The sequence below is a fragment of the Podarcis raffonei genome, chromosome 1 (assembly GCF_027172205.1).
Source record: "Podarcis raffonei isolate rPodRaf1 chromosome 1, rPodRaf1.pri, whole genome shotgun sequence".
NCBI classification, from domain to species: Eukaryota; Metazoa; Chordata; class Lepidosauria; order Squamata; family Lacertidae; genus Podarcis; species Podarcis raffonei.
In genome coordinates this window covers 128081499-128105919 of record NC_070602.1, presented here as the reverse complement: position 1 = coordinate 128105919, position 24421 = coordinate 128081499, and the positions used below count along the sequence as shown (strand labels likewise).

At 45.6% G+C, this 24421-nt stretch overlaps 1 protein-coding gene across 5 annotated transcripts in view; it reads right to left on the bottom strand.

Annotated features, from left to right (window-relative positions):
- CMKLR2 (chemerin chemokine-like receptor 2) overlaps positions 1–24421 on the bottom strand; it is a 66477-nt gene that overhangs the window by 25760 nt on the left and 16296 nt on the right. For 2 of the 5 annotated variants that reach the window (XM_053362102.1, XM_053362135.1), the window contains exons 1-2: positions 6083–6214; positions 5272–5355 (exon numbers count right to left, since the gene is read on the bottom strand). The gene's annotated coding sequence lies outside the window, so the exon portion shown is untranslated. Of the gene's footprint in view, positions 1–5271; positions 5356–6082; positions 6215–24421 lie in introns of those variants that run through there. The other 3 variants (XM_053362079.1, XM_053362121.1, XM_053362088.1) reach the window with 2 other exon arrangements.

Sequence of the window (24421 nt, the reverse complement as noted above, 5' to 3'; positions counted from 1 at the left end):
TCATTGTATTTATATCTCACCTTTTGCTCCAAGGAGCTCAAGGTGGCCTACATGGGTCTTCCTCTCTTCACAACATCCCTGTCAGGTAAGTTAAGCTGAGTGGCAATGACTGGTTCATTGGTCATCCAGCAAGGTTTGTGGCTGAGTGAAGATTTGAACCCTAGTCTCCCAGGTCCTAGCCCAGCACTCTAACCGCTATACCACACTGGGGACTCAGCTCTACAGCTGCAAATAAAATGTTTTAGGTGTGTTGTAAAGTGCAATATACAAATGTGACACTAGATGGCGACAATGAGCTATGGCAATTTCAATGTATTTTTCAAAACTTTTTTTTTTAATAAAGCATTTTCACAGCATTTTTTAAATATGTGTGAAGATTCCACCTGGGTCTCTTGGCAAGTGTGAGGTTGTGCAGGGGCAGAAAGTGGAAAATCAGCAATGACTATATTCTTCCTGTGTTATGTCATGCCACCCCCACCCCGGGGCAGTAATTTTGTGGCTGGTGCCCTCAGCGCTCACTCACAATTTGAAATGTGCCCCCCAGAACATCCTCTCCTTGGAAATACACCAGGCACTCGCCCTTGTGACATTTCAGTACCAGGCTAAGATAAGACCTATTATTTTGCCCTGCGTTCTTCTGGGATGCAAGTCCACTCCTCGGTTTTGTGCTGTAATTTTAAAATTATATTTTTCACTTGCTCTTATTTATTTCGTTGGGAGTATTGTTGTTGTTTTACATACTGTAACCCACTCTGAGATTTTGAATGCAGGGCAGGCTAAAAATATTCTGGAACAAATAAATGAATAGTTTGAGGAAAGAACAATTGGACTCTTTGTTGCCTGAAGCCGCAAGACGAAGCAATCTTAGTAACACTAAGCAGGTCTGGTCAGATCTGAGGAACCCTGTCCACAAACACCTTGAGTTTCATGGAAGAATGGCAGGATGCTCATTGATATGTCCCGTATTTTTCGCTGTGTAAGACACACTTTTTCCCTCCTAAAAAGTAAGGGGAAATGTGTGTGCGTCTTATGGAGCGAATGCAGGCTGCGTGGCTATCCCAGAAGCCAGAACAGTGAGAGGGATCGCTGTGCAGCACTCCCTCTTGCTGTCCTAGCTTCTGGCTTAGCCCCTCTGTCCCTTCCCCCACCTCCCGGAAAAGCCCCCAAGATCCGCGCTCCCTTTAAAGAGCCGCGTGGAGCATGTGTGCGGCTCTTGGGGGCTTTTCCCCGAGGAGGGAGAAGGGCAGCCCATCAGTGACAGGCTGCCCTTCTCCCTTCTTGGGGAAAAGCCCCCAAGAGCCGCATACATGCTCCACGAGGCTCGTGAAAGGGAGCGCTGAGCAGAGCTTGGGATGCATACAGGCTCTGCTCAGCGTTCCCTTTATTTTATTTTTTCTTGCATTCCCCCTCTAAGAACTACCGTATTTTTCGCTCTATAAGACGCACCAGACCACAAGACGCACCTAGTTTTTGGAGGAGGAAAACAAGAAAAAAAATATTCTGAATTTCAGAAGCCAGAACAGCAAGAGGGATCGCTGCGCAGTGAAAGCAGCAATCCCTCTTGCTGTTCTGGCTTCTGGGATAGCTGCGCAGCCTGCATTCGCTCCATAAGACGCACAAACATTTCCCCTTACTTTTTAGGAGGAAAAAAGTGAGAGCAAAAAATACGGTAGGTGCGTCTTATGGTGCGAAAAATACGGTGAATAAAACTGCACATTTGCTAGAAGATTATCGCCTGCAGGAATCCTCTGAGGCAAAGCAAAGCAGAGGCTGTCCAGTTCTGCCTTGCCTCCTCACACAAAATGCCATGGCAGCAACCACAATGCAAAGATCTGCAGGAGTCCCAAGACAAAATGCTGCAACATGGAGGGCTTCTCATTCTGGATTCCAGCCACTCCTTTTCCATTACCCCATTTTCTCCCCTTCAGTCAACGGTTGGTTGGGATTCCCTGGCCACTGAGCATGCTCAGTCCTTGGCTGTTTTGCCCCCATTCCTGCTTTAAGCCCCCACCGCAAAAAAAAAGATTTTTTCAGACTTCCAAGTCTCCCCAAGCCTACTAGCCTCTCCTTCATGGGTGGTGCATATTTTGCTTATATGTGGAGCAAAACTCACAGCCTGAACATTGGAAACAAAGGGGATTATAGCACCCAGTAGTCAAAGCTCTTATCTGGCATTTCGCTCCATAAAAGCATCCTGCAGAACTAGCTGAGATCAGTATTTTTCCCATGCTCAGGTCTACTTCCGGTGTAGCTTGAGAGTCTGCGTGTTCTTACAACAGAATGGCTCTTTGCCCAGCAAACAGCATCCACCCTAAAGAACAACAGTAATCCTACCTGATCTCTCCCTGAGCCATTTGTAGCACAAAAATGTTGTTTGTGCCCAATCTGGACCGTTCTGGACCTCCTATCTGCACCGTTCCGCCCCTGCACACGCCCCAGATAACATGAAGAAGTCGTGGTTGTGATTTGCGAGCTTGGTGTGCGCCTACCCACAAGGTTATTGGCAGGTGTGGCTACACCCCATCCGTTGCTGGGACCGCCTATAAGCATTTTCCAATGGACAGACTGCAGAATAATGCAGAATCAATCTGCAACGAACTTTTACGATCGGAATGAAGTCAGATTCTCAAGTCAGTAAGCGCTTTTCAGGGGCAAAAATGATGCAAGAGATCTGGACTGTGTGTGCACTGTGTAGAATAAAATAATCACGCAGTTTCCATTGATTCCAGAATAAAATGTCATGTGTACATGCTATACCTTTAAAGTTTACCTCTCGCAAAGTACAGTGCCCATAATCATTTGAGGGAAGGAATGAGCTGTGAATACAGTGGTACCTCTGGTTATGTACTTAATTTGTTCTGGAGGTCCGTTCTTAACCTGAAACTGTTCTTAACCTGAAGCACCACTTTAGCTAATGGGGCCTCCCGCTGCCGCGCCGCGATTTCTGTTCTTATCCTGAAGCAAAGTTCTTAACCCGAGGTACTATTTCTGGGTTAGCGGAGTCTGTAACCTGAAGCGTATGTAACCCGAGGTACCACCTTAATGTGTACACAGCCTTCGACCTTTAGACTTAAGGGTTTTGCCATGGCATCTGTGACCCTCTGATGCAAAAAAAGGGGGTCTTGGATGCCAAAAATACATTGTATTCCTGAACCACATTGAAGAGGTCTTTAAAAAAATAAGAAAATACAATAGCAAGTAAATAGCAGGTGGCAAGGAAATGAAAAAGTATATTTCCATGCAAATGATAGACCCAGGACAGCTGGGTAGTGAGGTCTATTGAAAAGCAAATTACTTTGGAGGCGTCAGTTGTTAGGTTATTTTCCTCACAATATCCTGAAGTAAAATGAGAGAGAGAGAACACAGATGGGGAAACAGCCTTCCAAGGAAAAGCGGTGCCCTTTTTTTAGCTATATGACCTTGTAGCTTCAAATAATGCGCCTTCAATTCATAGGAACGCAGAAAGGTCAGACCTACCTTGAGATACCAAGAGATTGAATGAGAGATATTCTGCATTCGAAACAGATGCTCTACCGCTGCACTTAAGCCCTGCCTCTCCGTTTGCAACTGGCATAACTCCTGAGCTGCCAGTTTTGAACAAAACAGCAAGGGCAATGAAAAAGTGACGAATTAATCCGAGGAATAATACATTCAAAATCCTAACCCAAGTTATATTTTACCAAACAGAACTCTGTTATCATCATTATCCTTATACAATAAGTGCACAAAGTATTTTACAGTACAATATACGCACACAAAAACCAAGTCCATGCCTTGGAAGAACTTAAATCTGCTAAAAGTGGAGGAAACTACAAAGAGAAGGAATGGTGCAAGCACAGTGACATACTTAAGCTGCAATCCTAGCTCCATTTAGGTAAAGGGACCCCTGACCATTAGGTCCAGTCATGGTTGACTCTGGGGTTGCGGTGCTCATCTCGCTTTATTGGCGTGAGGGAGCCAGTGTACAGCTTCCGGGTCATGTGGCCAGCATGACTAAGCCGCTTCTGGCGAACCAGAGCAGCGCACGAAAACGCCGTTTACCTTCCCGCCAGAGCGGTACCTATTTATCTACTTGCACTTTGAGGTGCTTTCGAACTGCTAGGTTGGCAGGAGCAGGGACCGAGCAATGGGAGCTCACCCCGTAGCAGGGATTCGAACCACCGACCTTCTGATCGGCAAGCCCTAGGCTAAGTGGTTTAGACCACAGCACCACCCATGTCCAGCGCCATTTACCTTGGGCTTATTTACAGGTTGACATATAGAATAGCAGTAGGAGGCTACATTTCAGTTGGGAGTGACTAAAGCAGGGGTCGGCAAACTAAGGCCCGGGGGCTGGATCAGGCCCAATTGCCTTCAGAATCTGGCCCACGGACTGTCCATGGATTGGCGTGGGGATTCTGTTCATTCCGGCTGCGCCATTTCCCCCCCGCCCTATTCCATTTCCCCCCACACACCACAGTGGTGCCTCCTCCCTCCCTCCTCCTGACTTCTCCCTGCCCTGCCTAGAGGAGGAAGGGGGCTGGGCTGAGCTGGCTGAGGGCCATTTTAATCAGCCCCTCTCCAGAGCCAGCCCTTTCGCGCTGCTCATCTTCCCACCACCGCTGCCCTGGTGCTCCTGTGGGCCAGAGAGCGGAGTGGACGAGCTCACTCTGCCTACCCACGAGAAGCAGTGGCGGCGGCCGTGGTGGCAGCCTCTGGGAAGCACAGCAGCTGGGGCTGGGGGTGGGAAGGAGGACTATTTGCCCCCCTCACCTCTTCTTCCAGCTCCCCTCCTCCTGGTGCCGCTTCTCTTGCCCGCCACAAGATCTGAGGGACAGTGGACCGGCGGCCCGTGGCTAAAAAAAATTGCGGACCCCTGGACTAAAGCATAGCTCCTATCCAAGTTTACTCAGGGTTTAATGAGATTTCCTCCCAAGTAATTATTTAGAGGATTGTAGCCTTACTAACAGCAGCTGAGGCTCCAGTACTTTGGCCACCTCATGAGAAGAGAAGACTCCCTGGAAAAGACCCTGATGTTAGGAAAGATGGAGGGCACAAGGAGAAGGGGACGACAGAGGTTGAGATGGTTGGACAGTGTTCTCGAAGCTACCAGCATGAGTTTGACCAAACTGCGGGAGGCAGTGGAAGACAGGAGTGCCTGGCATGCTCTGGTCCATGGGGTCATGAAGAGGCGGACACGACTAAATGACTAAACAACAACAACAAAGCCTTACTAACACACTTTTGTTTGAGAGTCTGTTCCATCGAACAAGGAACCAAGCCAACACTTACCTGGGAGAACAGGTGACTTCTTGGTGTCTGTAGTTGAAAATTAATCTGACCTGCTGCTCTGACAACTCAGCATGGATCCAAAAGCTGTAAAATAAACACAGTGCTAATGCACTTGCAGCTAAGAAATGATTAATTTCCTCTTTCTATCCTCACCAGGAAAACTGGTGCTAGTACATTCTGAGTTTTAAACGAAATGTATTTGCATTAGCAGCTGAAGTACCCATTAAATAGTTGATTCATGGATAAACGAGGTGACACCATCCTTGGCTCTGACTAATGGCAAGTAATCTAAAACAGCTGACAAAGGCAATTTGGGTCAGTAAGCTGTGGGTCCACTCCCAAAGTCTGATCCCATTAATGCAATTCAATCTTTTCAAGCCTGATAAACTGACTAATCTATGACCAACTCTGAAGAAGATCCAAGTAAATAAATTGTCACTTTTGATCAACATACTTTTTAGTTAATGTTAGGTTGAGATTTTGAAAGCCCTTAGGATACTGGCCTAGGGATCTTGCCTTAAAATTAACCAGGTTGTTGACAGCCTAATCAGTTGCTGGGGGAAATAGTAAATATGGATCTGTATCTGTAGTTAATAAAAGAATTGGCTGGCTCTCTAGCATGGGGTAAACACACTCTCCAGCAAGAGAGAACCCCTAGCAGAGTTCAAAGACACAAAATCATGCAACACAGTGAAGTGTGAGGAATATAGGCTGTTAGACCCTTTAACTACCCCATTCTAGTCCGCTTACAGTGCTTCCCATCTCACAACGAGCATACCACACCATTAGTAAGTTTAAATGCTTTACTTACAAATGCCAAAGGTCAGATTCATGTGTGATTCCATGCAGCAGCCAGAAGAACACAGGTAGAAAGCTTGGGATACAAAATATAGTGGAAAAGCACACAGCCTGAGCTTGTAGCAAGCTAATTCAGGCACTTCCTACCTCAGTGAGTTCATATGGTGAAACAGAATGAACAAAGGAGGAAACTTAATTTTCTTCATTCCAGGTGAGGGGCATGACCTAGCTGAGTCTAGGAATACAGTTCTGTGGTCATGACCTCTTCATGCATTAATTAGCCCTAAGCTCGCTAGTCATGTTTGAATACAACATGACACGCCAGTGAGCCCTAGTAGAAAGCACAGCTCACAGCAACATCTGGAGGGCAAATGGCTCCCCACGCCTGTCCCAGAGAAACGGAGGCTTTAGCAGGCATCTGACTTGAATTTCAATTGCTTTTATGTATGTATGTGCTGCTGTTCTTTTATATTGTTATTAATGGCTTAGATTAGAATGTAAATGGCTTTGTGATGCCTCGTGGGAAGTAATTCATGTAATAATAATGATGATAATTGCACTCTAGCAACTGTTGGGAAGATGGTTGTTAAACCCACTTGCACTACCAGGAATTCAGCCGGTGGGACTCGCCTTTAAAGAGAACATTTAAGCCAGGGAAGAGCAAATTTTTTCAGCAGGGGGCCAGTCCACTGTCCCTCAGACCTTGTGGGGGGCCAGACTAGATTTTGGGGAAAAGATGAACGAATTCCTATGCCCCATAAATAACCCAGAGATGCATTTTAAATAAAAGCACACATTCTACTCATGTAAAAACATGCTGATTCCCAGACCTTTTGCGGGCTGAATTTAGAAGGCGATTGGGGCTGGATCTGGCCCCCGGGCCTTAGTTTGCCTACCCATGATTTAAGCAGTACTGTATTCCACCTGCGTCTTCAGTTTACACCCCACATTGTAATCAGGGTACACAGTTCAGAAGCTTAGAGTTTTGCTACAGAATAAAGTGGGGCCCGCTGCAACAAATTGTTGCAGGGTGGACTGCTCCTGTTCTGGATACTCCTTCCCCTTGCTTCCCAGTTTTCTGCTTCCCCTGTTCAGCAGTCAGTGGGCCACTGAAAACGCTCTGTCTTCATTGTGCTGTTTCGGGGGGGGGGAGGGTTGGGGCTCCTCAGGGACTTTGGTTCCCCAAAGATATAGTATATTTTGTACTTCTGCAAACCTCAGGGTTCTCCTGAGCCCGCTACTACCTCCCTCTTGTGCGTAGGATGCTGTTCTGGTTACATAAAGATCCACACAGATAATTGATGAGTGTGCCATTGGTATATGTAATGACTGCCAATGTCCCTTTCATTAGTATCCGCAGGAGGCTTGTTACAGTTCTGTCCCTGCCACGCTCCTGTGTAGTATTTGAGTGGGCAATGTACAGTTGGAGACAAAGAATGGGCTCGACTTAGCTGGCGTGGCACGGCTTTCAACAAAGGAGCATCTCAATCACGGCAGCTTTCTCTTCTAAGCAACAAGTAGCACAATCAGTTTCAAAAGGTCCCCCCAACCTCTACTCCCAGGCCCAAATTTCAGTTCCTTTGTGTCACAAACCCTGAAGTACATGGCTTGTCTTACCAATATAGTAAAATCTGTACCTGGGGCAGCTGGGCGGCACTTTAAACTGCTTCACATAACAGTGTGCTGCTCCATTAAAAAATAAAATAAAATGCAGTTGCACCTAGAAAGCAGTTTTCTTTCTTTCTTTCTTTCTTTCTTTCTTTCTTTCTTTCTTTCTTTCTTTCTATATAGAAAGCAGCTTTCAAGGGGCAAGGGTTAGCAAGATGAACCCTTAAATGGTATGCTACTTCTCTCTGTAGGGGACGCGGGTGGTGCTGTGGGTTAAACCACAGAGCCTAGGACTTGATGATCAGAAGGTTGGCGGTTCGAATCCCCGCGACGGGGTGAGCTCCCGTTGCTCAGTCCCTCCTCCTGCCAACCTAGCAGTTCAAAAGCACCTCAAAGTGCAAGCATATAAATAGGTACCGCTCCGTCAGAAAGGTAAACGGCGTTTCCGTGCGCTGCTCTGGTTCGCCAGAAGCAGCTTAGTCATGCTGGCCACATGACCCGGAAGCTGGATGCCGGGTCCCTCAGCCGATAAAGCGAGATGAGCGCCGCAACCCCAGAGTCGGCCACAACTGGACCTAATGGTCAGGGCTCCCTTTACCTTACTTCTCTCTGTATAGGACATTTTTTAATACTGTGGAACATTCCATTACATCAGGAATGAGGAACCTGCGACCTCTCAGTTGACGTTGGGCTCCAACTCCCATCAACCCCAGCTAGCATAGCCAAAGTTCATGAATGATGGGAGATAGAGTCCAAAAAGTTCTGGAGGGCCACAGGAGGCTCCCTGCCCTTCCATAATTTAAATGAAACATCACTTGCAGTCTGAGGTGGTTTAACATATCAAGTTTAAAATATCAGCTAGCAGGAGGTCCAAGACGAGGTGTAGGCTTAGTAGCAGCTCCTCAGGGTTGCAAGAATAATCTTTCCCCAGTTTCCCCATTTGTGATTCTTTCCTTGGAGATCCAGGGGCTGGAATCCTGGACCTCAGATATACAAATAACAGCATCTTCTGTTGAAGTAGGAAGGGATAGAGTGAAAGGGAGAGCCATCCCTAACACCTTAACTCCTGGAACATCCTTTACCTTAGATCAGATCTATGGCAGCACAAATGAAATCAAAGAAGATGTATGCTTTTGTAACATCTCAGAATATATTGGTCTGTACTCCAACTGCTGTTGCTTATTTTTCGTTATCTAATCCTCCTTCTTTCTGCCAGCTGTCCTTTATTGCAGAAACCACACCTTGTGGATGTTCCAAAACTTTATTCACAACATTGCTATTTATTTATTTTTATAGGTCAAGCGAAGCATTTTTGGCATTCATGATCTGTTTTTAAGATACAGCAGAGGAACCGAGTTGGGAAATTGTGTGTGGGGTGGTGGTGGTTTCTTGGTGTGTTTTTGTAGTTTTTGTTTTTAATCTTCTATGTTTCAGAAGGCCAGCTGTAGCACAAACTGTGACTTGGGGAAATTACCACATAGGCTAGGATCTTCAGCTGGTGTGTTTTGGCCCAGTTCCATTTTTACATCAGTGTAAAAATGAGCCACTTTCCAGCATCTTAGGACTTGTACATTGACGGGGGGGGGGAAGCATGCCAGTTTGAAAATTAAGGGAGGTAGTAGGGAGAAGCTCCATAAATCAGCTGGGAACATTGATTTGTGAACTGATACTAGGACTTACAGTAAATTGATGAGGTATGCCAGCTGCTGTGCTGCTCCAGTGTTATAAGCCATATCAACACACTGGGTACGCGGGCAGATCTTCCATGAAAAGAGAGCTTTACCTTGTGGCGTATGTAAGAAGCAGCTCTTTATGTCCATGATGCAATCACTGAACACATACCAGGCCTCCTGACACTCAGGCTGCATGCACACCGTCCATTTACAGAACCTGGGAACCATGGTTTGCTAAGGGTGCTAGAGATTGTTAGGTGCTTGGGATTGTTAGAAGAAGAGTTTGGATTTGATATCCCGCCTTTCACTCCCTTTAAGGAGTCTCAAAGTGGCTAACATTCTCCTTTCCCTTCCTCCCGCACAACAAACACTCTGTGAGGTGAGTGGGGCTGAGAGACTTCAGAGAAGTGTGACTGGCCCAAGGTCACTCAGCAGCTGCATGTGGAGGAGCGGAGATGCGAACCCGGTTCCCCAGATTATGAGACTACCGCTCTTAACCACTACACCACACTGGCTCCCTGTTAGTGATACAGTTCCCAGGATTCTTGTCATGTGCTTTAAATGTATTGTTGCACACCATCCCAATCTTCAAGCAGTGCGAGATCCCAGGGGTTGCAGGTGCCAATCCAGGGTTTGTGTTTGTTATAGGAATCCCAAGGTCTAAAATATAGATAATTGCACAAGGTAAACACACATACACCTTGCCAACAAAGGTCCGTATAGTTAAAGCTATGGTTATCCCAGTAGTGGTGTATGGAAGTGAGAGCTGGATCATAAAGAAGGCTGATCACCGAAGAATTGATGCTTTTGAATTATGGTGCTGGAGGAGACTCTTGAGAGTCCCATGGACTGCAAGAAGATCAAACGCATCCATTCTGAAGGAAATTAGCCCTGAGTGCTCACTGGAAGGCCAGATCCTGAAGCTGAGGCTCCAATACTTTGGCCACCTCATGAGAAGAGAAGACTCGCTGGAAAAGACCCTGATGTTGGGAAAGATGGAGGGCACAAGGAGAAGGGGATGACAGAGGACGAGATGGTTGGACAGTGTTCTCGAAGCTACCAGCATGAGTTTGACCAAACTGTGGGAGGCAGTGGAAGACAGGAGTGCCGGGCATGCTCTGGTCCATGGGGTCACGAAGAGTTGGACACGACTAAACAACAACACACATACATAAGTGTATAAGCCACATGTCTAAAATAGTACAGGAGAGCAATCCAAAAGCCATCTTGGCTCTCCTGAAGACTCTCAATATTTCCTCTGCCTTCTTAATCCCCCTTACCTGAGAACAGGTAGGCAGACAGCAATCAGGGGAAGTTCCTGAAGGAATTCCTCTCCTATATCTATGAACCTCCTTTGTATTAATTGTCTTGGTTTGCCCAGATGCTCTGCATTGAGGGATGTCCGAGGGGCATCCTGATGGTCTTATCAAATGCTAATGTTTTGTGTAAACTGTGTCTGGACCTACGTGAAACTTGCTAAGTCCTCAGGAATATCACACCTTGGCCTGCCTGAGCCACGGTAACCCCGCCTTGTGTGTGATGTAATTTCTGACTGTTTGTAGAGGGGATGTCCTTCTTCTCCACGCCAAAATGAAAACCCTGAAAAGAGATGTTTCTTCTTGGTTTGGGGTCTCTCTTGCCTCCTTGCTAGGAGGGGAGAGAACTCTGTTGTAATAGAAAAATAAAGATCTGCTTTGCTTTCATTGCATCCTGCCTCCATCTGATCATGGACTTAGGGGACTCAGTCCCTTGGGGAGTTGGGCAGAAAAAGCCAAACACCCTGTTTTTCTATATCATGTTTCCACTTCGGAATGAGGCCCAGCTGAGACTGTGGTGTCTTTACAATACGTTGGTACCTTAGGTTACAGACGCTTCAGGTTACATACGCTTCAGGTTACAGACTTCGCTAACCCAGAAATAGTACCTCGGATGAGAACTATTGCTTCAGGATGAGAACAGAAATCATGCAGTGGCAGCGTGGGAGGCCCCATTAGCTAAAGTGGTGCTTCAGGTTAAGAACAGTTTCAGGTTAAGAACGGACCTCCGGAATGAATTAAGTTCTTAACCCGAGGTACCACTGTATATGGTTTATTTATACATATTTACAACCTGAGCCTGCACTAGAGGGATCCACAGCATGAAACCCAAGAAGTCCCTTGTTTCTCCCATAAGCACAGACATGGATTCAAACAGAAATCAAACGTTGCACTGACTCTCCCCAGCTTGCTGCTTCCCTTCTAGTTCATAGAGTCCTTCTAGGTCACCGCCAAATTCTGCTATCAACTCTGGCTTTCTCTGTTGGCGGAGGCAACCCCCACCCATTTGCCGCCTAGCACCAAGCCCCTTGACCACACCCTTCAGTGGTACCTCTGGATGTGAATGGGATCCATTCCGGAGCCCTGTTCCCATCCTGAAGCGAACGCAACCCGCGATTCGCTGCTTCTGCGCATGCGTGTGAAATAATTTTGAGCGTCTGCACATGCGCGAGCGGCGAAACCCGGAAGTAACGTGCTCCATTACTTCCGGGTCGCCACGGAGCGCAACCCAAAAATATTCATCCCGAAGCATATTTAACCTGAGGTATGACTGTACCTCCTAGAATTAGTAGGCTTGGTTAGATTTTAACACTTGCTGGATCTCAAGATTCAAGCAGTCTGGTGTGTAAGCAGCCTCTGACCCTGAAATGAAATGAAATCAGACTATAAGAAGAGCCTGCTGGATCAGGCCAGTGACCCATCTAATCCAGGATCCAGTTTTCACAGTGGCCAACCGAATGCCTGTAAGAAACCAGCAAGCGGGATCTGAGCGCAAGAGCACTCTTCACTCCTGTGCTTTCCAGCCACTGGTATTCAGAAGCATTGCTGCCATCATAGCTAGGACACATTGAGAGCCCCCTCGTCCATGAATGTGTGGTTTGATGGGGCACGGTTTAGGGGTGCCACGGGCAGGGCTAGGAGGGCACCTGGCAGATTGGGCCTGCCAGTGCTTTAAGAAGGATTTGCTGTAGTTGTTAAGAGTACTGGGGCAGCATTGGGAAGACCCAGACTCAAATCTCTGTTCAGCTTCAAAGCTCCTTGTCACGCTGCCTCTCAGTCTGACAAGGTTGTTAGAATAAAATGGGGGTGGGGGAGAAACATATGTCCACACCCATTTGTTAATCTGGACTTTGCTAGGCCTGCAGAACCAGCAACTGCAACAAACCTCAAGCACACTGTGTTAAGCACCCACAAAGGATCAAAATGGGTGAGATGTACAACTCTGTGTCATTTCTGTGCAAGAAATGCATGGAACATATTGTCCTCGACTTTGCTGCCTGATATATGAGACCTTGGCATTCTGAAGGAATGATAAGATTAGAAAGAAACCTCACACAAATGAGATGTTGCCTATGGGATAAAGGCAATAAACATGAAGCCAAAACGAAGGTGAAACCATAACATATTTTAGAAAGTCTGGTGGAACATGTTGAAGTGACCTGCATGAAGAACTGCTGATGAAACAAGGATCCCAGCTACACCCATCCCCTTCCCAGATAGATTATGGAATTCGTTGTCTATATCTTTAGTGGGTCTGCCCGTGTAAATAATGAAAGTAATGCAGAAGTTGGACAAGTCTATCCTTCTGCTAGAATTCCAGATCAACATGAAAGGTGTTATGAGAACCATTTTACCGGAGGGGGGTGGGGTTTCTTCTTCTTTTCCTGCCCAGCTCTTCCTTGTATGCTTTTGCTCACCTGATGGCCACAAGATCCTGCCCTACTGCCTGGGACTGGTGACTATGAACTTTATTCCAACCTGCTAATATGCTAGTGAGGCATCTGATCATAGCCTGCATTTTTAATCAAGGCTTATATTTTGATCAGATTCCTGTATTCCAAAAATGAGCTTAAATTCACAAATGTTTCTTTCGAGACAGGACACCAGCAGGCAAGGTCTTTGTCAGAGGCCCCTTTGGTTTATTGCGGTCATAAAACAGGCTGGGAACAAAAGGTCACACTGACCATACAAATGATAGAAGACAATCAAGGTTGCAAAAACAAATAGTGCCTCCCATTAAACTTGAGCCACATCTTCCTAAGGTTAAAAGGGCAAGAGCTAATACAAACAGCAGCTGGCCAAGGGAAGAGGCCTCTCTCTCTCTCTCTGTGAAACTGCTTTGAAGCTTCAGAGAATTTAGAAAACTTATAGAACTTAGCTTTTACTAAGTTCCTTTTTACTTAAACAAGATCTTTGCTTCTAAAAATCTATATATGTTATATGTATGAAATATTGGCTTAAATGTAATTATGCAAAGGATTTAGAAAGTAAGATTCTTATTTCATAGAATCATAGAATCATAGAAGAAGTTGGAATAGACCATGAGGGCCATTGAGTCCGGACCCCTGCCAGACAGAGAGACGCCATCGGAGCACTCCTGACATATGGTTGTCAAGCCTCTGCTTAATGACCTCCAAAGATAAAATTAGCCACCATCTGTTTTGGAGTGAATAGGGCAATAGGGCAAAAGATGAAATGTTAGTTAAGGCGCCTAGTCTAGGGCAAAAGGTTATTTGGTAATTAAGGTGCCTTGTAGAGGTTAATGGCTATTTATTTGCCAATTATAAATAGAAGGAAATATAGCTCTTTGTCTCCCATAAAAGGTAATAGGAAATGGGTGTATCTTTTATGATTGGTTCTAGCAAACAGCCAATAGGAATTTTAACCAGGCTGATTGGACAGAGGCAGCCAAAGGAGGAGCAAGGGGGCTGAGCTGAGGGAATATAAGTGCTGGCCATAAGGGCAGGAAGGCAGGCCAGAGCTTGGTAACCATATACCACTGTGCCTCTCATTTATTTGTCTGACAAATAAATTATTATTTTAATTTCTCTATTGCTGCGTTGAATATTTCATTCCAGCTAAGCGTTAACCACAAGCAGGGTGCTACATTTTATGGTGCCTCTGTGACTCGGATAAGTGGTCTGCTGGAACGCAGCCCCTTCGCCTTACTGGGCAGGGTACAAGAGGGAGGACCACTAACTGCTTACCCAGCGCGCACTGGAACATTTTTTCCAGGGGAACGCAGAAGTCTCGTCTGTCTGATACCCTGCTCACCGACGGCGACGGACCGGGGGGAACCAGAGAAATAAAGAGGGATCCGCTAAGGGTAAGTGCACAAAGGGGTTTTGGCCCTCCAATTAATTGGGAGGAAGAGAAGTCTTGATCAAACTTCTGCGTCTCAGTAAGGGGGAAACTGAGTACGCTACATGACTGGGTACATCAGATGGTGATCTGGTGTAGGGAAAAGGGAAAGGTTGGGAGGTAGAGTGTGGTGAAGTATCCAGCGCATTGTATGTGTGAGAAAGTACAACCTGAGTGTGGAGTGGGTAGTACTTCGGTTCCCAGTAAGGCGACTTCACTGGGCAAGGAACCCCACGAAGCGAGTGTGTAAGTGACTGAGTGGATACTTCACAGGGCCATACAATGGGAGTTGGAGGTTCAAAGGGGGAAAATACACCTCTTGAATGTATGTTAAATAATTTTAAGAAAGCCTTCTCAGGGGCATATGGAGTCAAAATGACGCCAGAGCGCTTGAGAACGTTATGTGAATTAGAGTGGCCGAAACAAAATACTGAATGGCCATCTCAGGGAACCTTTGATATAAATTTAGTAAGCAAACTTTGGACTAATATCGCCAAAGAAACTGGAGGGTGCCCAGAACAATTTTCATATATAGATTCTTGGCTGAGCACATTAAATAAAAATCCTCCATGGATAAGGGAATGCAAAGTCCAACGATGCAAATTATTGGCTGTAAAAGCCGAAGCTAGGAAAGGAATCTTGCCAAATAAACTCAAACCCATTTTTGAGGGACCAGAGGAAGAGGTGCTTCCACCTCCACCCTATGCTCCACATCGAAGGGAGCCTAATCCAAATACTCCACCAGTTGTAACCCCAAGGCAAGAAAGTGGAACGAATAATGGGGGTGGAGTCACAGAACTTGATTCCTTGATAGATTATGATAAATATCTTCAGGAGGCCTTGGAGTCCTATAATAAAGCCCAAGCAGAAGTGGTTATTCCACCTGTGAGTCCCAGTAGAACTCCATCTACAGTCTCCTTTAGTGGAACAACCAATTGCCCACCCCAAACCCCTGTACATCCAAATCCTAGAGAACTATTACAGGAGTTACAGGGAGACCTTGATCGGTCAGCAAGCAATACAGCAAGGCGTATAAAGCTGCTAAAAGAACGCCTTGGGACAGATACCATCCCCTATGATTTGAGGCCCCTAGAGCAAAGCGAAGAGAAAGGTCACGTAGTAGCCCCTCTTAGAAGAGTATTTGATGCACTTGAGGAGCCTGTGCTGGTTAACGGGCAACCCGGACCACGGCCACCTCGAACTTCGACCCTCCAGTACATTCCATTCACAACTACGGATCTGATGAATTGGAAAACACACACCCCATCTTTCGCAGAAAAACCTCAGGCTATGATGGACTTGGTGACTTCAATAGTAAATACTCATAGTCCTACTTGGACAGATTGCCGCCAACTCCTGAATACTCTGTTCACCACTGAGGAAAGAAGAGACATAATTGAAAAGGCACAGATATATTTGCGTGAGCAGGCCAGAGTGGGAAATATTTTTAATATTGACCGTCATCTCCAGGATAACTTTCCTTTGGAAGATCCTAATTGGGATCCAAACAATGCAATTCACCTGGCCAGGCTTACCACCTACCGCCAGACGCTTGTGCAAGGTATCCGCAGGGCATGCCAGAAGCCCACTAATATGTCTAAAGTCTCAGAAGTAGAACAGAAACCAAATGAGAGTCCGGGAGACTTTTTAGAGAGGCTGCAGGAAGCCTATCGTATATGGACTCCTTTTGACCCTGAAGCCCCTGAAAACAGCAGAATGATTACTGCTACATTTGTGGCCCAGTGTGCTTCTGATATTCGTAAGAAAATTCAGAAATCAGAAGGATGGGAAGGGATGCTGATGAGCCAAATTATGGCCATTGCACGCCGAGTTTATCGGAATAGGGATGAGGCTGAGAAACAAGAGAAGAAGAAGTGGCAGAAGGAAAAGATGGTGATGCTAGCCACAGCAGTGAAGCAAGACTACCGCCCTTTAAATGGAGGGAGAGGGCGGGGAAGGAATCCACCACTGGGAAGGAATCAATGTGCGAATTGCAAGAAGGAGGGTCATTGGAAGCGGGAGTGTCCTGAACCCCTGAGGTTGGAAGAAGTACGCCCAGGCCCAGGCCCAGGCTCCGGCCCAAGAAACCAGGGACGGGGACGGGGAATGATCCGAAATGGAAGATATCAGAGACCTGGACAAGGACAGAGTAGAGACAATTTCATTGGACTGGCAGAGGAGGATTTTACCCAAGACTAGGAACGACCGGACTCCATAAAGTTAGGCTTCCAGGAGCCCACGGTCACGATTCAATTAGGGAGCCATTTAATAGACTTTATGATTGATACTGGGGCTGAATACTCAGTACTCCCAGAACTATTGCAGAAAAAGGCATCCAAAAGTGTAGTCATTAAAAGTGCCACTGGTCAGTCAGCTAAGAGGTCTTTCCTTCAACCTTTGGAATGCCAGATTGGGGGACATCGTTTAACCCATCAGTTTTTGTATATACCTGAGTGTCCAATACCTCTCTTAGGTAGAGATATGCTGTCCAAATTGCAGGCCCAAATCACCTTCACTCCTCAAGGTCCAGAAATGAAACTGCCATCAAAGGCAGCAGGAATAATTACCCTCTCAGTACCTAAGGAACAATCATGGCGCCTAATGTCAGCCCTGCAAGTCCAACCCACATTGGATACAGAATTAAACAAGCTCCTCCAAACCCTACAGGTGCCACCAGGAGTATGGGCCGAAAATAGCCCACCAGGAATGGCTAAGAATATAGCTCCAATTGTAGTAACCCTAAAACCTATGGCTACCCCTGTATCTGTAAAGCAATATCCTTTACCCCGGCGAGCAGCAGAGGGCATCCAGAAACATTTGGACCGCCTATTAAAATATGGTCTGCTTAAGCCCTGCCAATCAGAATGGAACACACCCCTTTTGCCTGTTCGGAAACCTGGGACAGATGAATACAGGCCAGTACAGGACTTGAGGCTCGTAAACCAGGCTATCGAGACCTTGCACCCAAATGTACCAAACCCATATACCCTGCTGAGTTTGATCCCACCAGAAGCAACATTTTTTACTGTATTGGATTTGAAAGATGCATTCTTCTGTTGCCGGCTGGCACCACAGAGCCAACCTATATTTGCCTTCCAGTGGGAAGACCCTTTGACAGGAACAAAAGGCCAGCTAACCTGGACAAGATTGCCCCAGGGATTCAAAAATTCCCCAACTTTATTTGGTACTGCCTTGGCGAAAGATTTAACAAGATACCCCTCAATACCTGGAGAAAAGGTGGTTCTGCAATATGTAGATGACCTTATACTAGCGGCAAAGGATTTTGATACCTGTAAAGAAGGGACAGAGGAACTGCTCCACTTGCTCTGGGAAGCTGGCTACCGAGTTTCCCAGAAAAAGGCACAGTTATGTTTAGAAAAGGTCAAATATTTGGGCTTTGACATCTCACACCAACAACGAGCATTGAGACCAGAGAGGAAAGAAGCTATTTGCCTTATTAAGGAACCTACCACAAGGAAACAACTCAGAGGATTCCTGGGAACAGCAGGGTTTTGTAGACTATGGATACCTGATTTCAGCAGTCTGGCCAAGCCCTTACATGAAAGCACTCGAGGTGCAGAAAAGGACCCATTCGTATGGGGACCTGAGCAGCAACAAGCCTTTTTAGCTATCAAACAACGACTTATGGAGGCCCCAGCCCTTGGACTGCCTAATTCGGAAAAACCCTTTCAGCTGTATGTACATGAACAGAATGGGATTGCAGCGGCAGTCCTGACCCAGAGATTAGGAAGTTGGAACCGTCCAGTAGCTTATTTGTCAAAACAATTGGACTCAGTAGCAAAAGGATGGCCTCCATGCCTAAGGGCAGTAGCGGCCACTGCAAGCCTTGTCAAAGAAGCTGATAAATTTACCTTTGGCCAGACGATGTATGTGAATGTACCTCATGCTGTTCTGACACTTATGGAATATAAGGGTAGTTATTGGCTAACAAACCCAAGGATGGCTAGATACCAAGGCCTATTGTGTGAAAATCCCAGGATTCATCTACGAGTAGTGAATATGCTCAATCCAGCAACTTTGCTGCCCCTACCAGAGGTAGATGATGAAGAATCACATGATTGTCTCCAAATAATGGATGAAGTTTATTCCAGTAGACCCGATCTGAAAGATGAACCATTGAAAAATCCAGATGTTGTATATTATACTGATGGTAGCAGTTACCTGCATGAGGGTGCCAGACGAGCAGGATATGCTGTGGTCACCAATGAGGAAGTTGTGGAAGCTGAAGCTTTGCCTGCTGGCACCTCAGCACAAAAGGCTGAACTTATAGGTTTAACTAGAGCTCTGCAATTGGCAGCCGGATGTAAGGCAAACATCTATACTGATTCTAAATATGCCTTCTTAACCCTGCATGCACATGGAGCTCTATGGAAAGAAAGAGGTCTAATAGGAGCCCACGGGAAGGCCTTGAAATATGGACCTGAAGTAGAAATCCTGTTGGAAGCAGTATGGGCTCCAGAACAGATTGCTGTAATGCACTGCAAAGGTCATGGACGTGGAAGGGATCCAATAACCAGAGGAAATCATGCTGCTGACAAAGCAGCCCGAGAGGCAGCCCAAAAGCCTGTGGGAGGATTTATAGCAGCCCTCATACCAGAGGTAGTTCCAGAAGAAGTTAAACCTCACTATACCCCAGAAGAGAGGAAGTGGGCTGAACAGGAAGGGGCGATTGTGAAGGACGGTTGGATGATCCTGCCAGACAATAGGATTTATGTACCTCATCACCTAGCAGGTACAATTGTAAGAAATTATCATGAATCTACTCACCTTGGCGGTACTGCAACCAGAGAGAGTCTCAGTCGGAAGTTGTATATTATTAACCTATCACAATTAGCAACTTGCATTTCCCAGAAATGTGTTCTTTGTGCTAAAAACAATCCCAGGCAGGGACCGGTACAACCTCCTGGAATCCAACATGTGGGATACGTCCCCATGGAAAGCCTAATTGTGGACTTCACAGAGCTGGTCCCTTCTAAGGGATTCAAGTATCTCCTTGTGTTTGTAGATACTCTTACCGGATGGGTTGAAGCTTTTCCCACCAGAACTGAAAAGGCGCGAGAGGTAACTAAGAGACTCCTCACTGAATTGATCCCAAGGTTTGGATTACCTAGATGCATTGGAAGTGATAATGGGCCAGCGTTCATTGATCAAGTAGTACAAGAAGTATGTCGAGTCCTACAAGTGAAGTGGAGACTGCATGCAGCATATAGGCCTCAGAGTTCAGGGAAAACTGAAAGAATGAATCGGACTCTGAAAACCCAATTGGCAAAATTAACCCAGGAAACAGGATTGGGATGGGTAGATGTGTTACCCATAACACTGTTTCGTGTTCGGTGCGCACCCACAAAAAGACTTAAGTTGTCACCTTTTGAGCTCCTGTATGGGAGGCCGCCCTCCTTTGTTCAGGATATTCCAGCTGACCTCAAACAAATAGGAGACTATGTGACACAGGGACAAGTGCAATCTCTCTCCCGTGTTTTTGTTTCTCTTAACAGGTGGGCCCTCGAGCGCACGCCGTGCAGCATTGCCGAGCCGATTCATCAGTTCCAGGCTGGCGATAGCGTATGGGTGAAAGAGTGGGAACGCGATCCACTTGCACCTAAGTGGCGTGGACCTTACACCATCTTGCTCTCTACTCCAACAGCGGTGAAGGTAGCTGAGGTGACCCCCTGGATTCATCACTCCCGTTTGAAGAAGTCCGAAGGCAGTTGGACGTGCAAAGGTGACCCCTCTAATCCTTTAAAACTGACTCTCTCCAAAAACCCCTGTATCTAGCCCTACGGGGAACGGGCTAGGTCACGGGCAACATCAGACGACCGGCCTGCTGCAGCCACAACCTGGAAGCTGGCTGACCTGCGCACGCCTGAAGCTTGAGGAGCGTCTGAACCAGCGATTGTGAACGGGAAGATTCTCTTATACAATTGATTGACTGCCCCCCCCTGTGGAACAATTATCAGAGATATTACTCATTGGGGATCCTTGGGACATATGTTTTGGTCTTGGTGGTTCCCCATTTCTGTCACTGGGGGAATTATATTGGGACTAATATTTTTTTGTTATCACAATAAGGTAATCTTTTGTGGAAGGAATGCATATACTAGACATCAACATGATTTTATTATTAATCCTGATCCCTTGGGAAGGGGAAGGGTCCTTGAATTTGAGCAAATTTGCTAAATATGGATTCCGCCATGACCACAATATGTGGGTAGGCTTAGCTGAGATGGTAGCCAATGTTACAAATAGGACCAATTGCCTTGTTTGCTCTCTTGGGCCAGATGATTCAGAGGGAGGTATGCCCTTATTACCAATACCATTAAATGCCATTGGTATGGTAAGCGAAATGCCACACCAAACAGAAGTACAGAATTTCCCCGGATGGAACTCAACTAAACCAATACGAGTTATACCTGTACAAGGGGAATTCTGTGTACATAAATCATCAGAGGCAGCTGATTCTACCATGATAGGCTCTTCTCATTGCCACTATACTTGGGATTATATTAAGAATAGTCAAACCTGGGCAAACGGTACTACCTATCGAACTCGGAATACCTTGCCCTGTGCACCTCCTTTTATTCATGCATGGAAAATGGTGTGGAACATAACTATGACAGAAAAAGGCAATCTAACATACTGCACTGTGAGCTCTATGCCCCTTTTGATATTTCGCCTTATGCACTCCACGTACCAAAAACCTCAGACCCGATGGTTGTGGTGGATATGTGGAGAATGGGCATACAAGAAACTCCCTTCCAAATGGAGTGGGACTTGTTTCCTGGGATGGGTATTACCACCAATGTGGATTATGCCCACTAGTTCAGCCAAGCGTACACGAAGAAACGCTGATATTTCTCATATAGCAGGAGGAAGTACCCAAAGTTGGAGCGATACTGATGATTGGCCACCAGAGCGCATTATAGCCTATTATGAACCTGCCTCCTGGAATCCTGATGAGCTCATACAAGGGGCTCGAGATCCTATTTATAATCTAAACAGAATAATTCGATTGCAAGCAGTAGTGGAACTTGTAACCAATGCAACGGCCCAGAGTTTGAGACTTATTGCACAACAGTTGGATGAAAGTAGAGCCGCCATTTTGCAGCTGAAAATGGGAATGGATTATGTACTTGCCAGGCAGGGAGGCCTATGTGGAGTCTTGAACTTGACAGGGAATGCCTGTTGCTTTAACATTTCTGATAATGGTGAGGCAATCCGTGTGTTGGCCACAAAGATGGAGAATATAGCACATGTCCCAGTACAAACATGGGAAGGATGGGATATGGGATGGCTCACCAACTGGTTACCAAATGTCGCAGGACTCAAAGGGATACTATTGTCTTGCTTGTTTTTCTTGACGGTAGTAGTAATGGTTTTGTGTATGGTGCCATGTATCATTTCATGTTTTAGAAGTACAATTAGCAAGATGATTTCAAATGAAACTTTACCTCATATCATGGCCCTATACAGAGCTTTACCTCAGGAATATGATGAAGGTCAAGCTATCAAGGACACTTGGGAAGGTCCTTGAGCTTGAAAGGGGGGAATGAGGCATCTGATCATAGCCTGCATTTTTAATCAAGGCTTATATTTTGATCAGATTCCTGTATTCCAAAAATGAGCTTAAATTCACAAATGTTTCTTTCGAGACAGGACACCAGCAGGCAAGGTCTTTGTCAGAGGCCCCTTTGGTTTATTGCGGTCATAAAACAGGCTGGGAACAAAAGGTCACACTGACCATACAAATGATAGAAGACAATCAAGGTTGCAAAAACAAATAGTGCCTCCCATTAAACTTGAGCCACATCTTCCTAAGGTTAAAAGGGCAAGAGCTAATACAAACAGCAGCTGGCCAAGGGAAGAGGCCTCTCTCTCTCTCTCTGTGAAACTGCTTTGAAGCTTCAGAGAATTTAGAAAACTTATAGAACTTAGCTTTTACTAAGTTCCTTTTTACTTAAACAAGATCTTTGCTTCTAAAAATCTATATATGTTATATGTATGAAATATTGGCTTAAATGTAATTATGCAAAGGATTTAGAAAGTAAGATTCTTATTTCATAGAATCATAGAATCATAGAAGAAGTTGGAATAGACCATGAGGGCCATTGAGTCCGGACCCCTGCCAGACAGAGAGACGCCATCGGAGCACTCCTGACATATGGTTGTCAAGCCTCTGCTTAATGACCTCCAAAGATAAAATTAGCCACCATCTGTTTTGGAGTGAATAGGGCAATAGGGCAAAAGATGAAATGTTAGTTAAGGCGCCTAGTCTAGGGCAAAAGGTTATTTGGTAATTAAGGTGCCTTGTAGAGGTTAATGGCTATTTATTTGCCAATTATAAATAGAAGGAAATATAGCTCTTTGTCTCCCATAAAAGGTAATAGGAAATGGGTGTATCTTTTATGATTGGTTCTAGCAAACAGCCAATAGGAATTTTAACCAGGCTGATTGGACAGAGGCAGCCAAAGGAGGAGCAAGGGGGCTGAGCTGAGGGAATATAAGTGCTGGCCATAAGGGCAGGAAGGCAGGCCAGAGCTTGGTAACCATATACCACTGTGCCTCTCATTTATTTGTCTGACAAATAAATTATTATTTTAATTTCTCTATTGCTGCGTTGAATATTTCATTCCAGCTAAGCGTTAACCACAAGCAGGGTGCTACACTAGGGGAAATGTATGTTATTAGTTGTTCCGTTACAGGTGCTAACTGTGGGTTGGCAAATCCAGCATCCCTCCTCCTCTTTCTTACCTAAAAACCTTCTTCATCCCTTATATACCCATTTGATCACTGTGCTCTGCAGGAGAGGTCATCCTACAGATACCATATCATTAGGACTGCACAGTATACGAATTGGGCCTTTAGTGCTGTGTCACCTATCCTTTGGAATCTCACCCCAGTACATATCGGGCAGGTTATTGTCTTTATTGTATTTTCTGCACCAGCTGAAGACCTTTCTTTTCCAACAAACTTTTAAAGTTGGTATCTTCATCCCAGCCTGCATTCAATTTAAAGTTGTTTCATTGTTTTCTGTAGGTGGAATCTTTTTACCTATGGAATAGTGTGTGTGTGTGTGTGTGTGTGTGTGTGTGTGTCTGGCGAGCCAGATGCATATCTGTATATATATCTGGCTCGCCAGATGCAGCTTGTCACGCTGGCCACGTGACCCGGAAGTGTCTGCGCACAGCGCTGGCTCCCGGCCTATAGAGTGAGATGAGCGCACAACCCTAGAGTCTGGCAAGACTGGCCCGAACGGGCAGGGGTACCTTTACCTTTACCTATATATATATATATATATATATATATATATATATATACTTTTCACTGTAAAATTGTTTTGAGGTAAGTTATGGGAAGCAATCCATAAATGGAATAAAATAAAATAATGGTTCTAACTCTTTAAATATTATGAAAATGATCTATAGGTGGTACATAACCCCAGTCAAGCTTGCAAAGATTTACCATTTGCCTGATAATAAATGTTGGAAATGTAAAGAAAAGGAAGGCACATTTTTTCACCTTTGGTGGACGTGCCCGAAGATTAAGGCATTCTGGGAAATGATCTATAATGAACTTTAAAAGGTATTTAAATATACCTTCCCTAAGAAACCAGAGGCCTTTCTCTTGGGTATTGTCGGCCAAGGGGTGTTAAAGACGGATATAACTTTCTTTATGTATGCTACAACAGCAGCTAGAATACTCATTGCAAAGTACTGGAAGACACAGGATTTACCCACACTGGAAGAATGGCAGATGAAGGTGATTGACTATATGGGCTTGGCAGAAATGACGAGCAGAATCCGAAACCAGGGAAGAGAAGCAGCGGAAGAAGAATGGAAAAAGTTCAAGGACTATCTAAAGAAATATTACAAAATT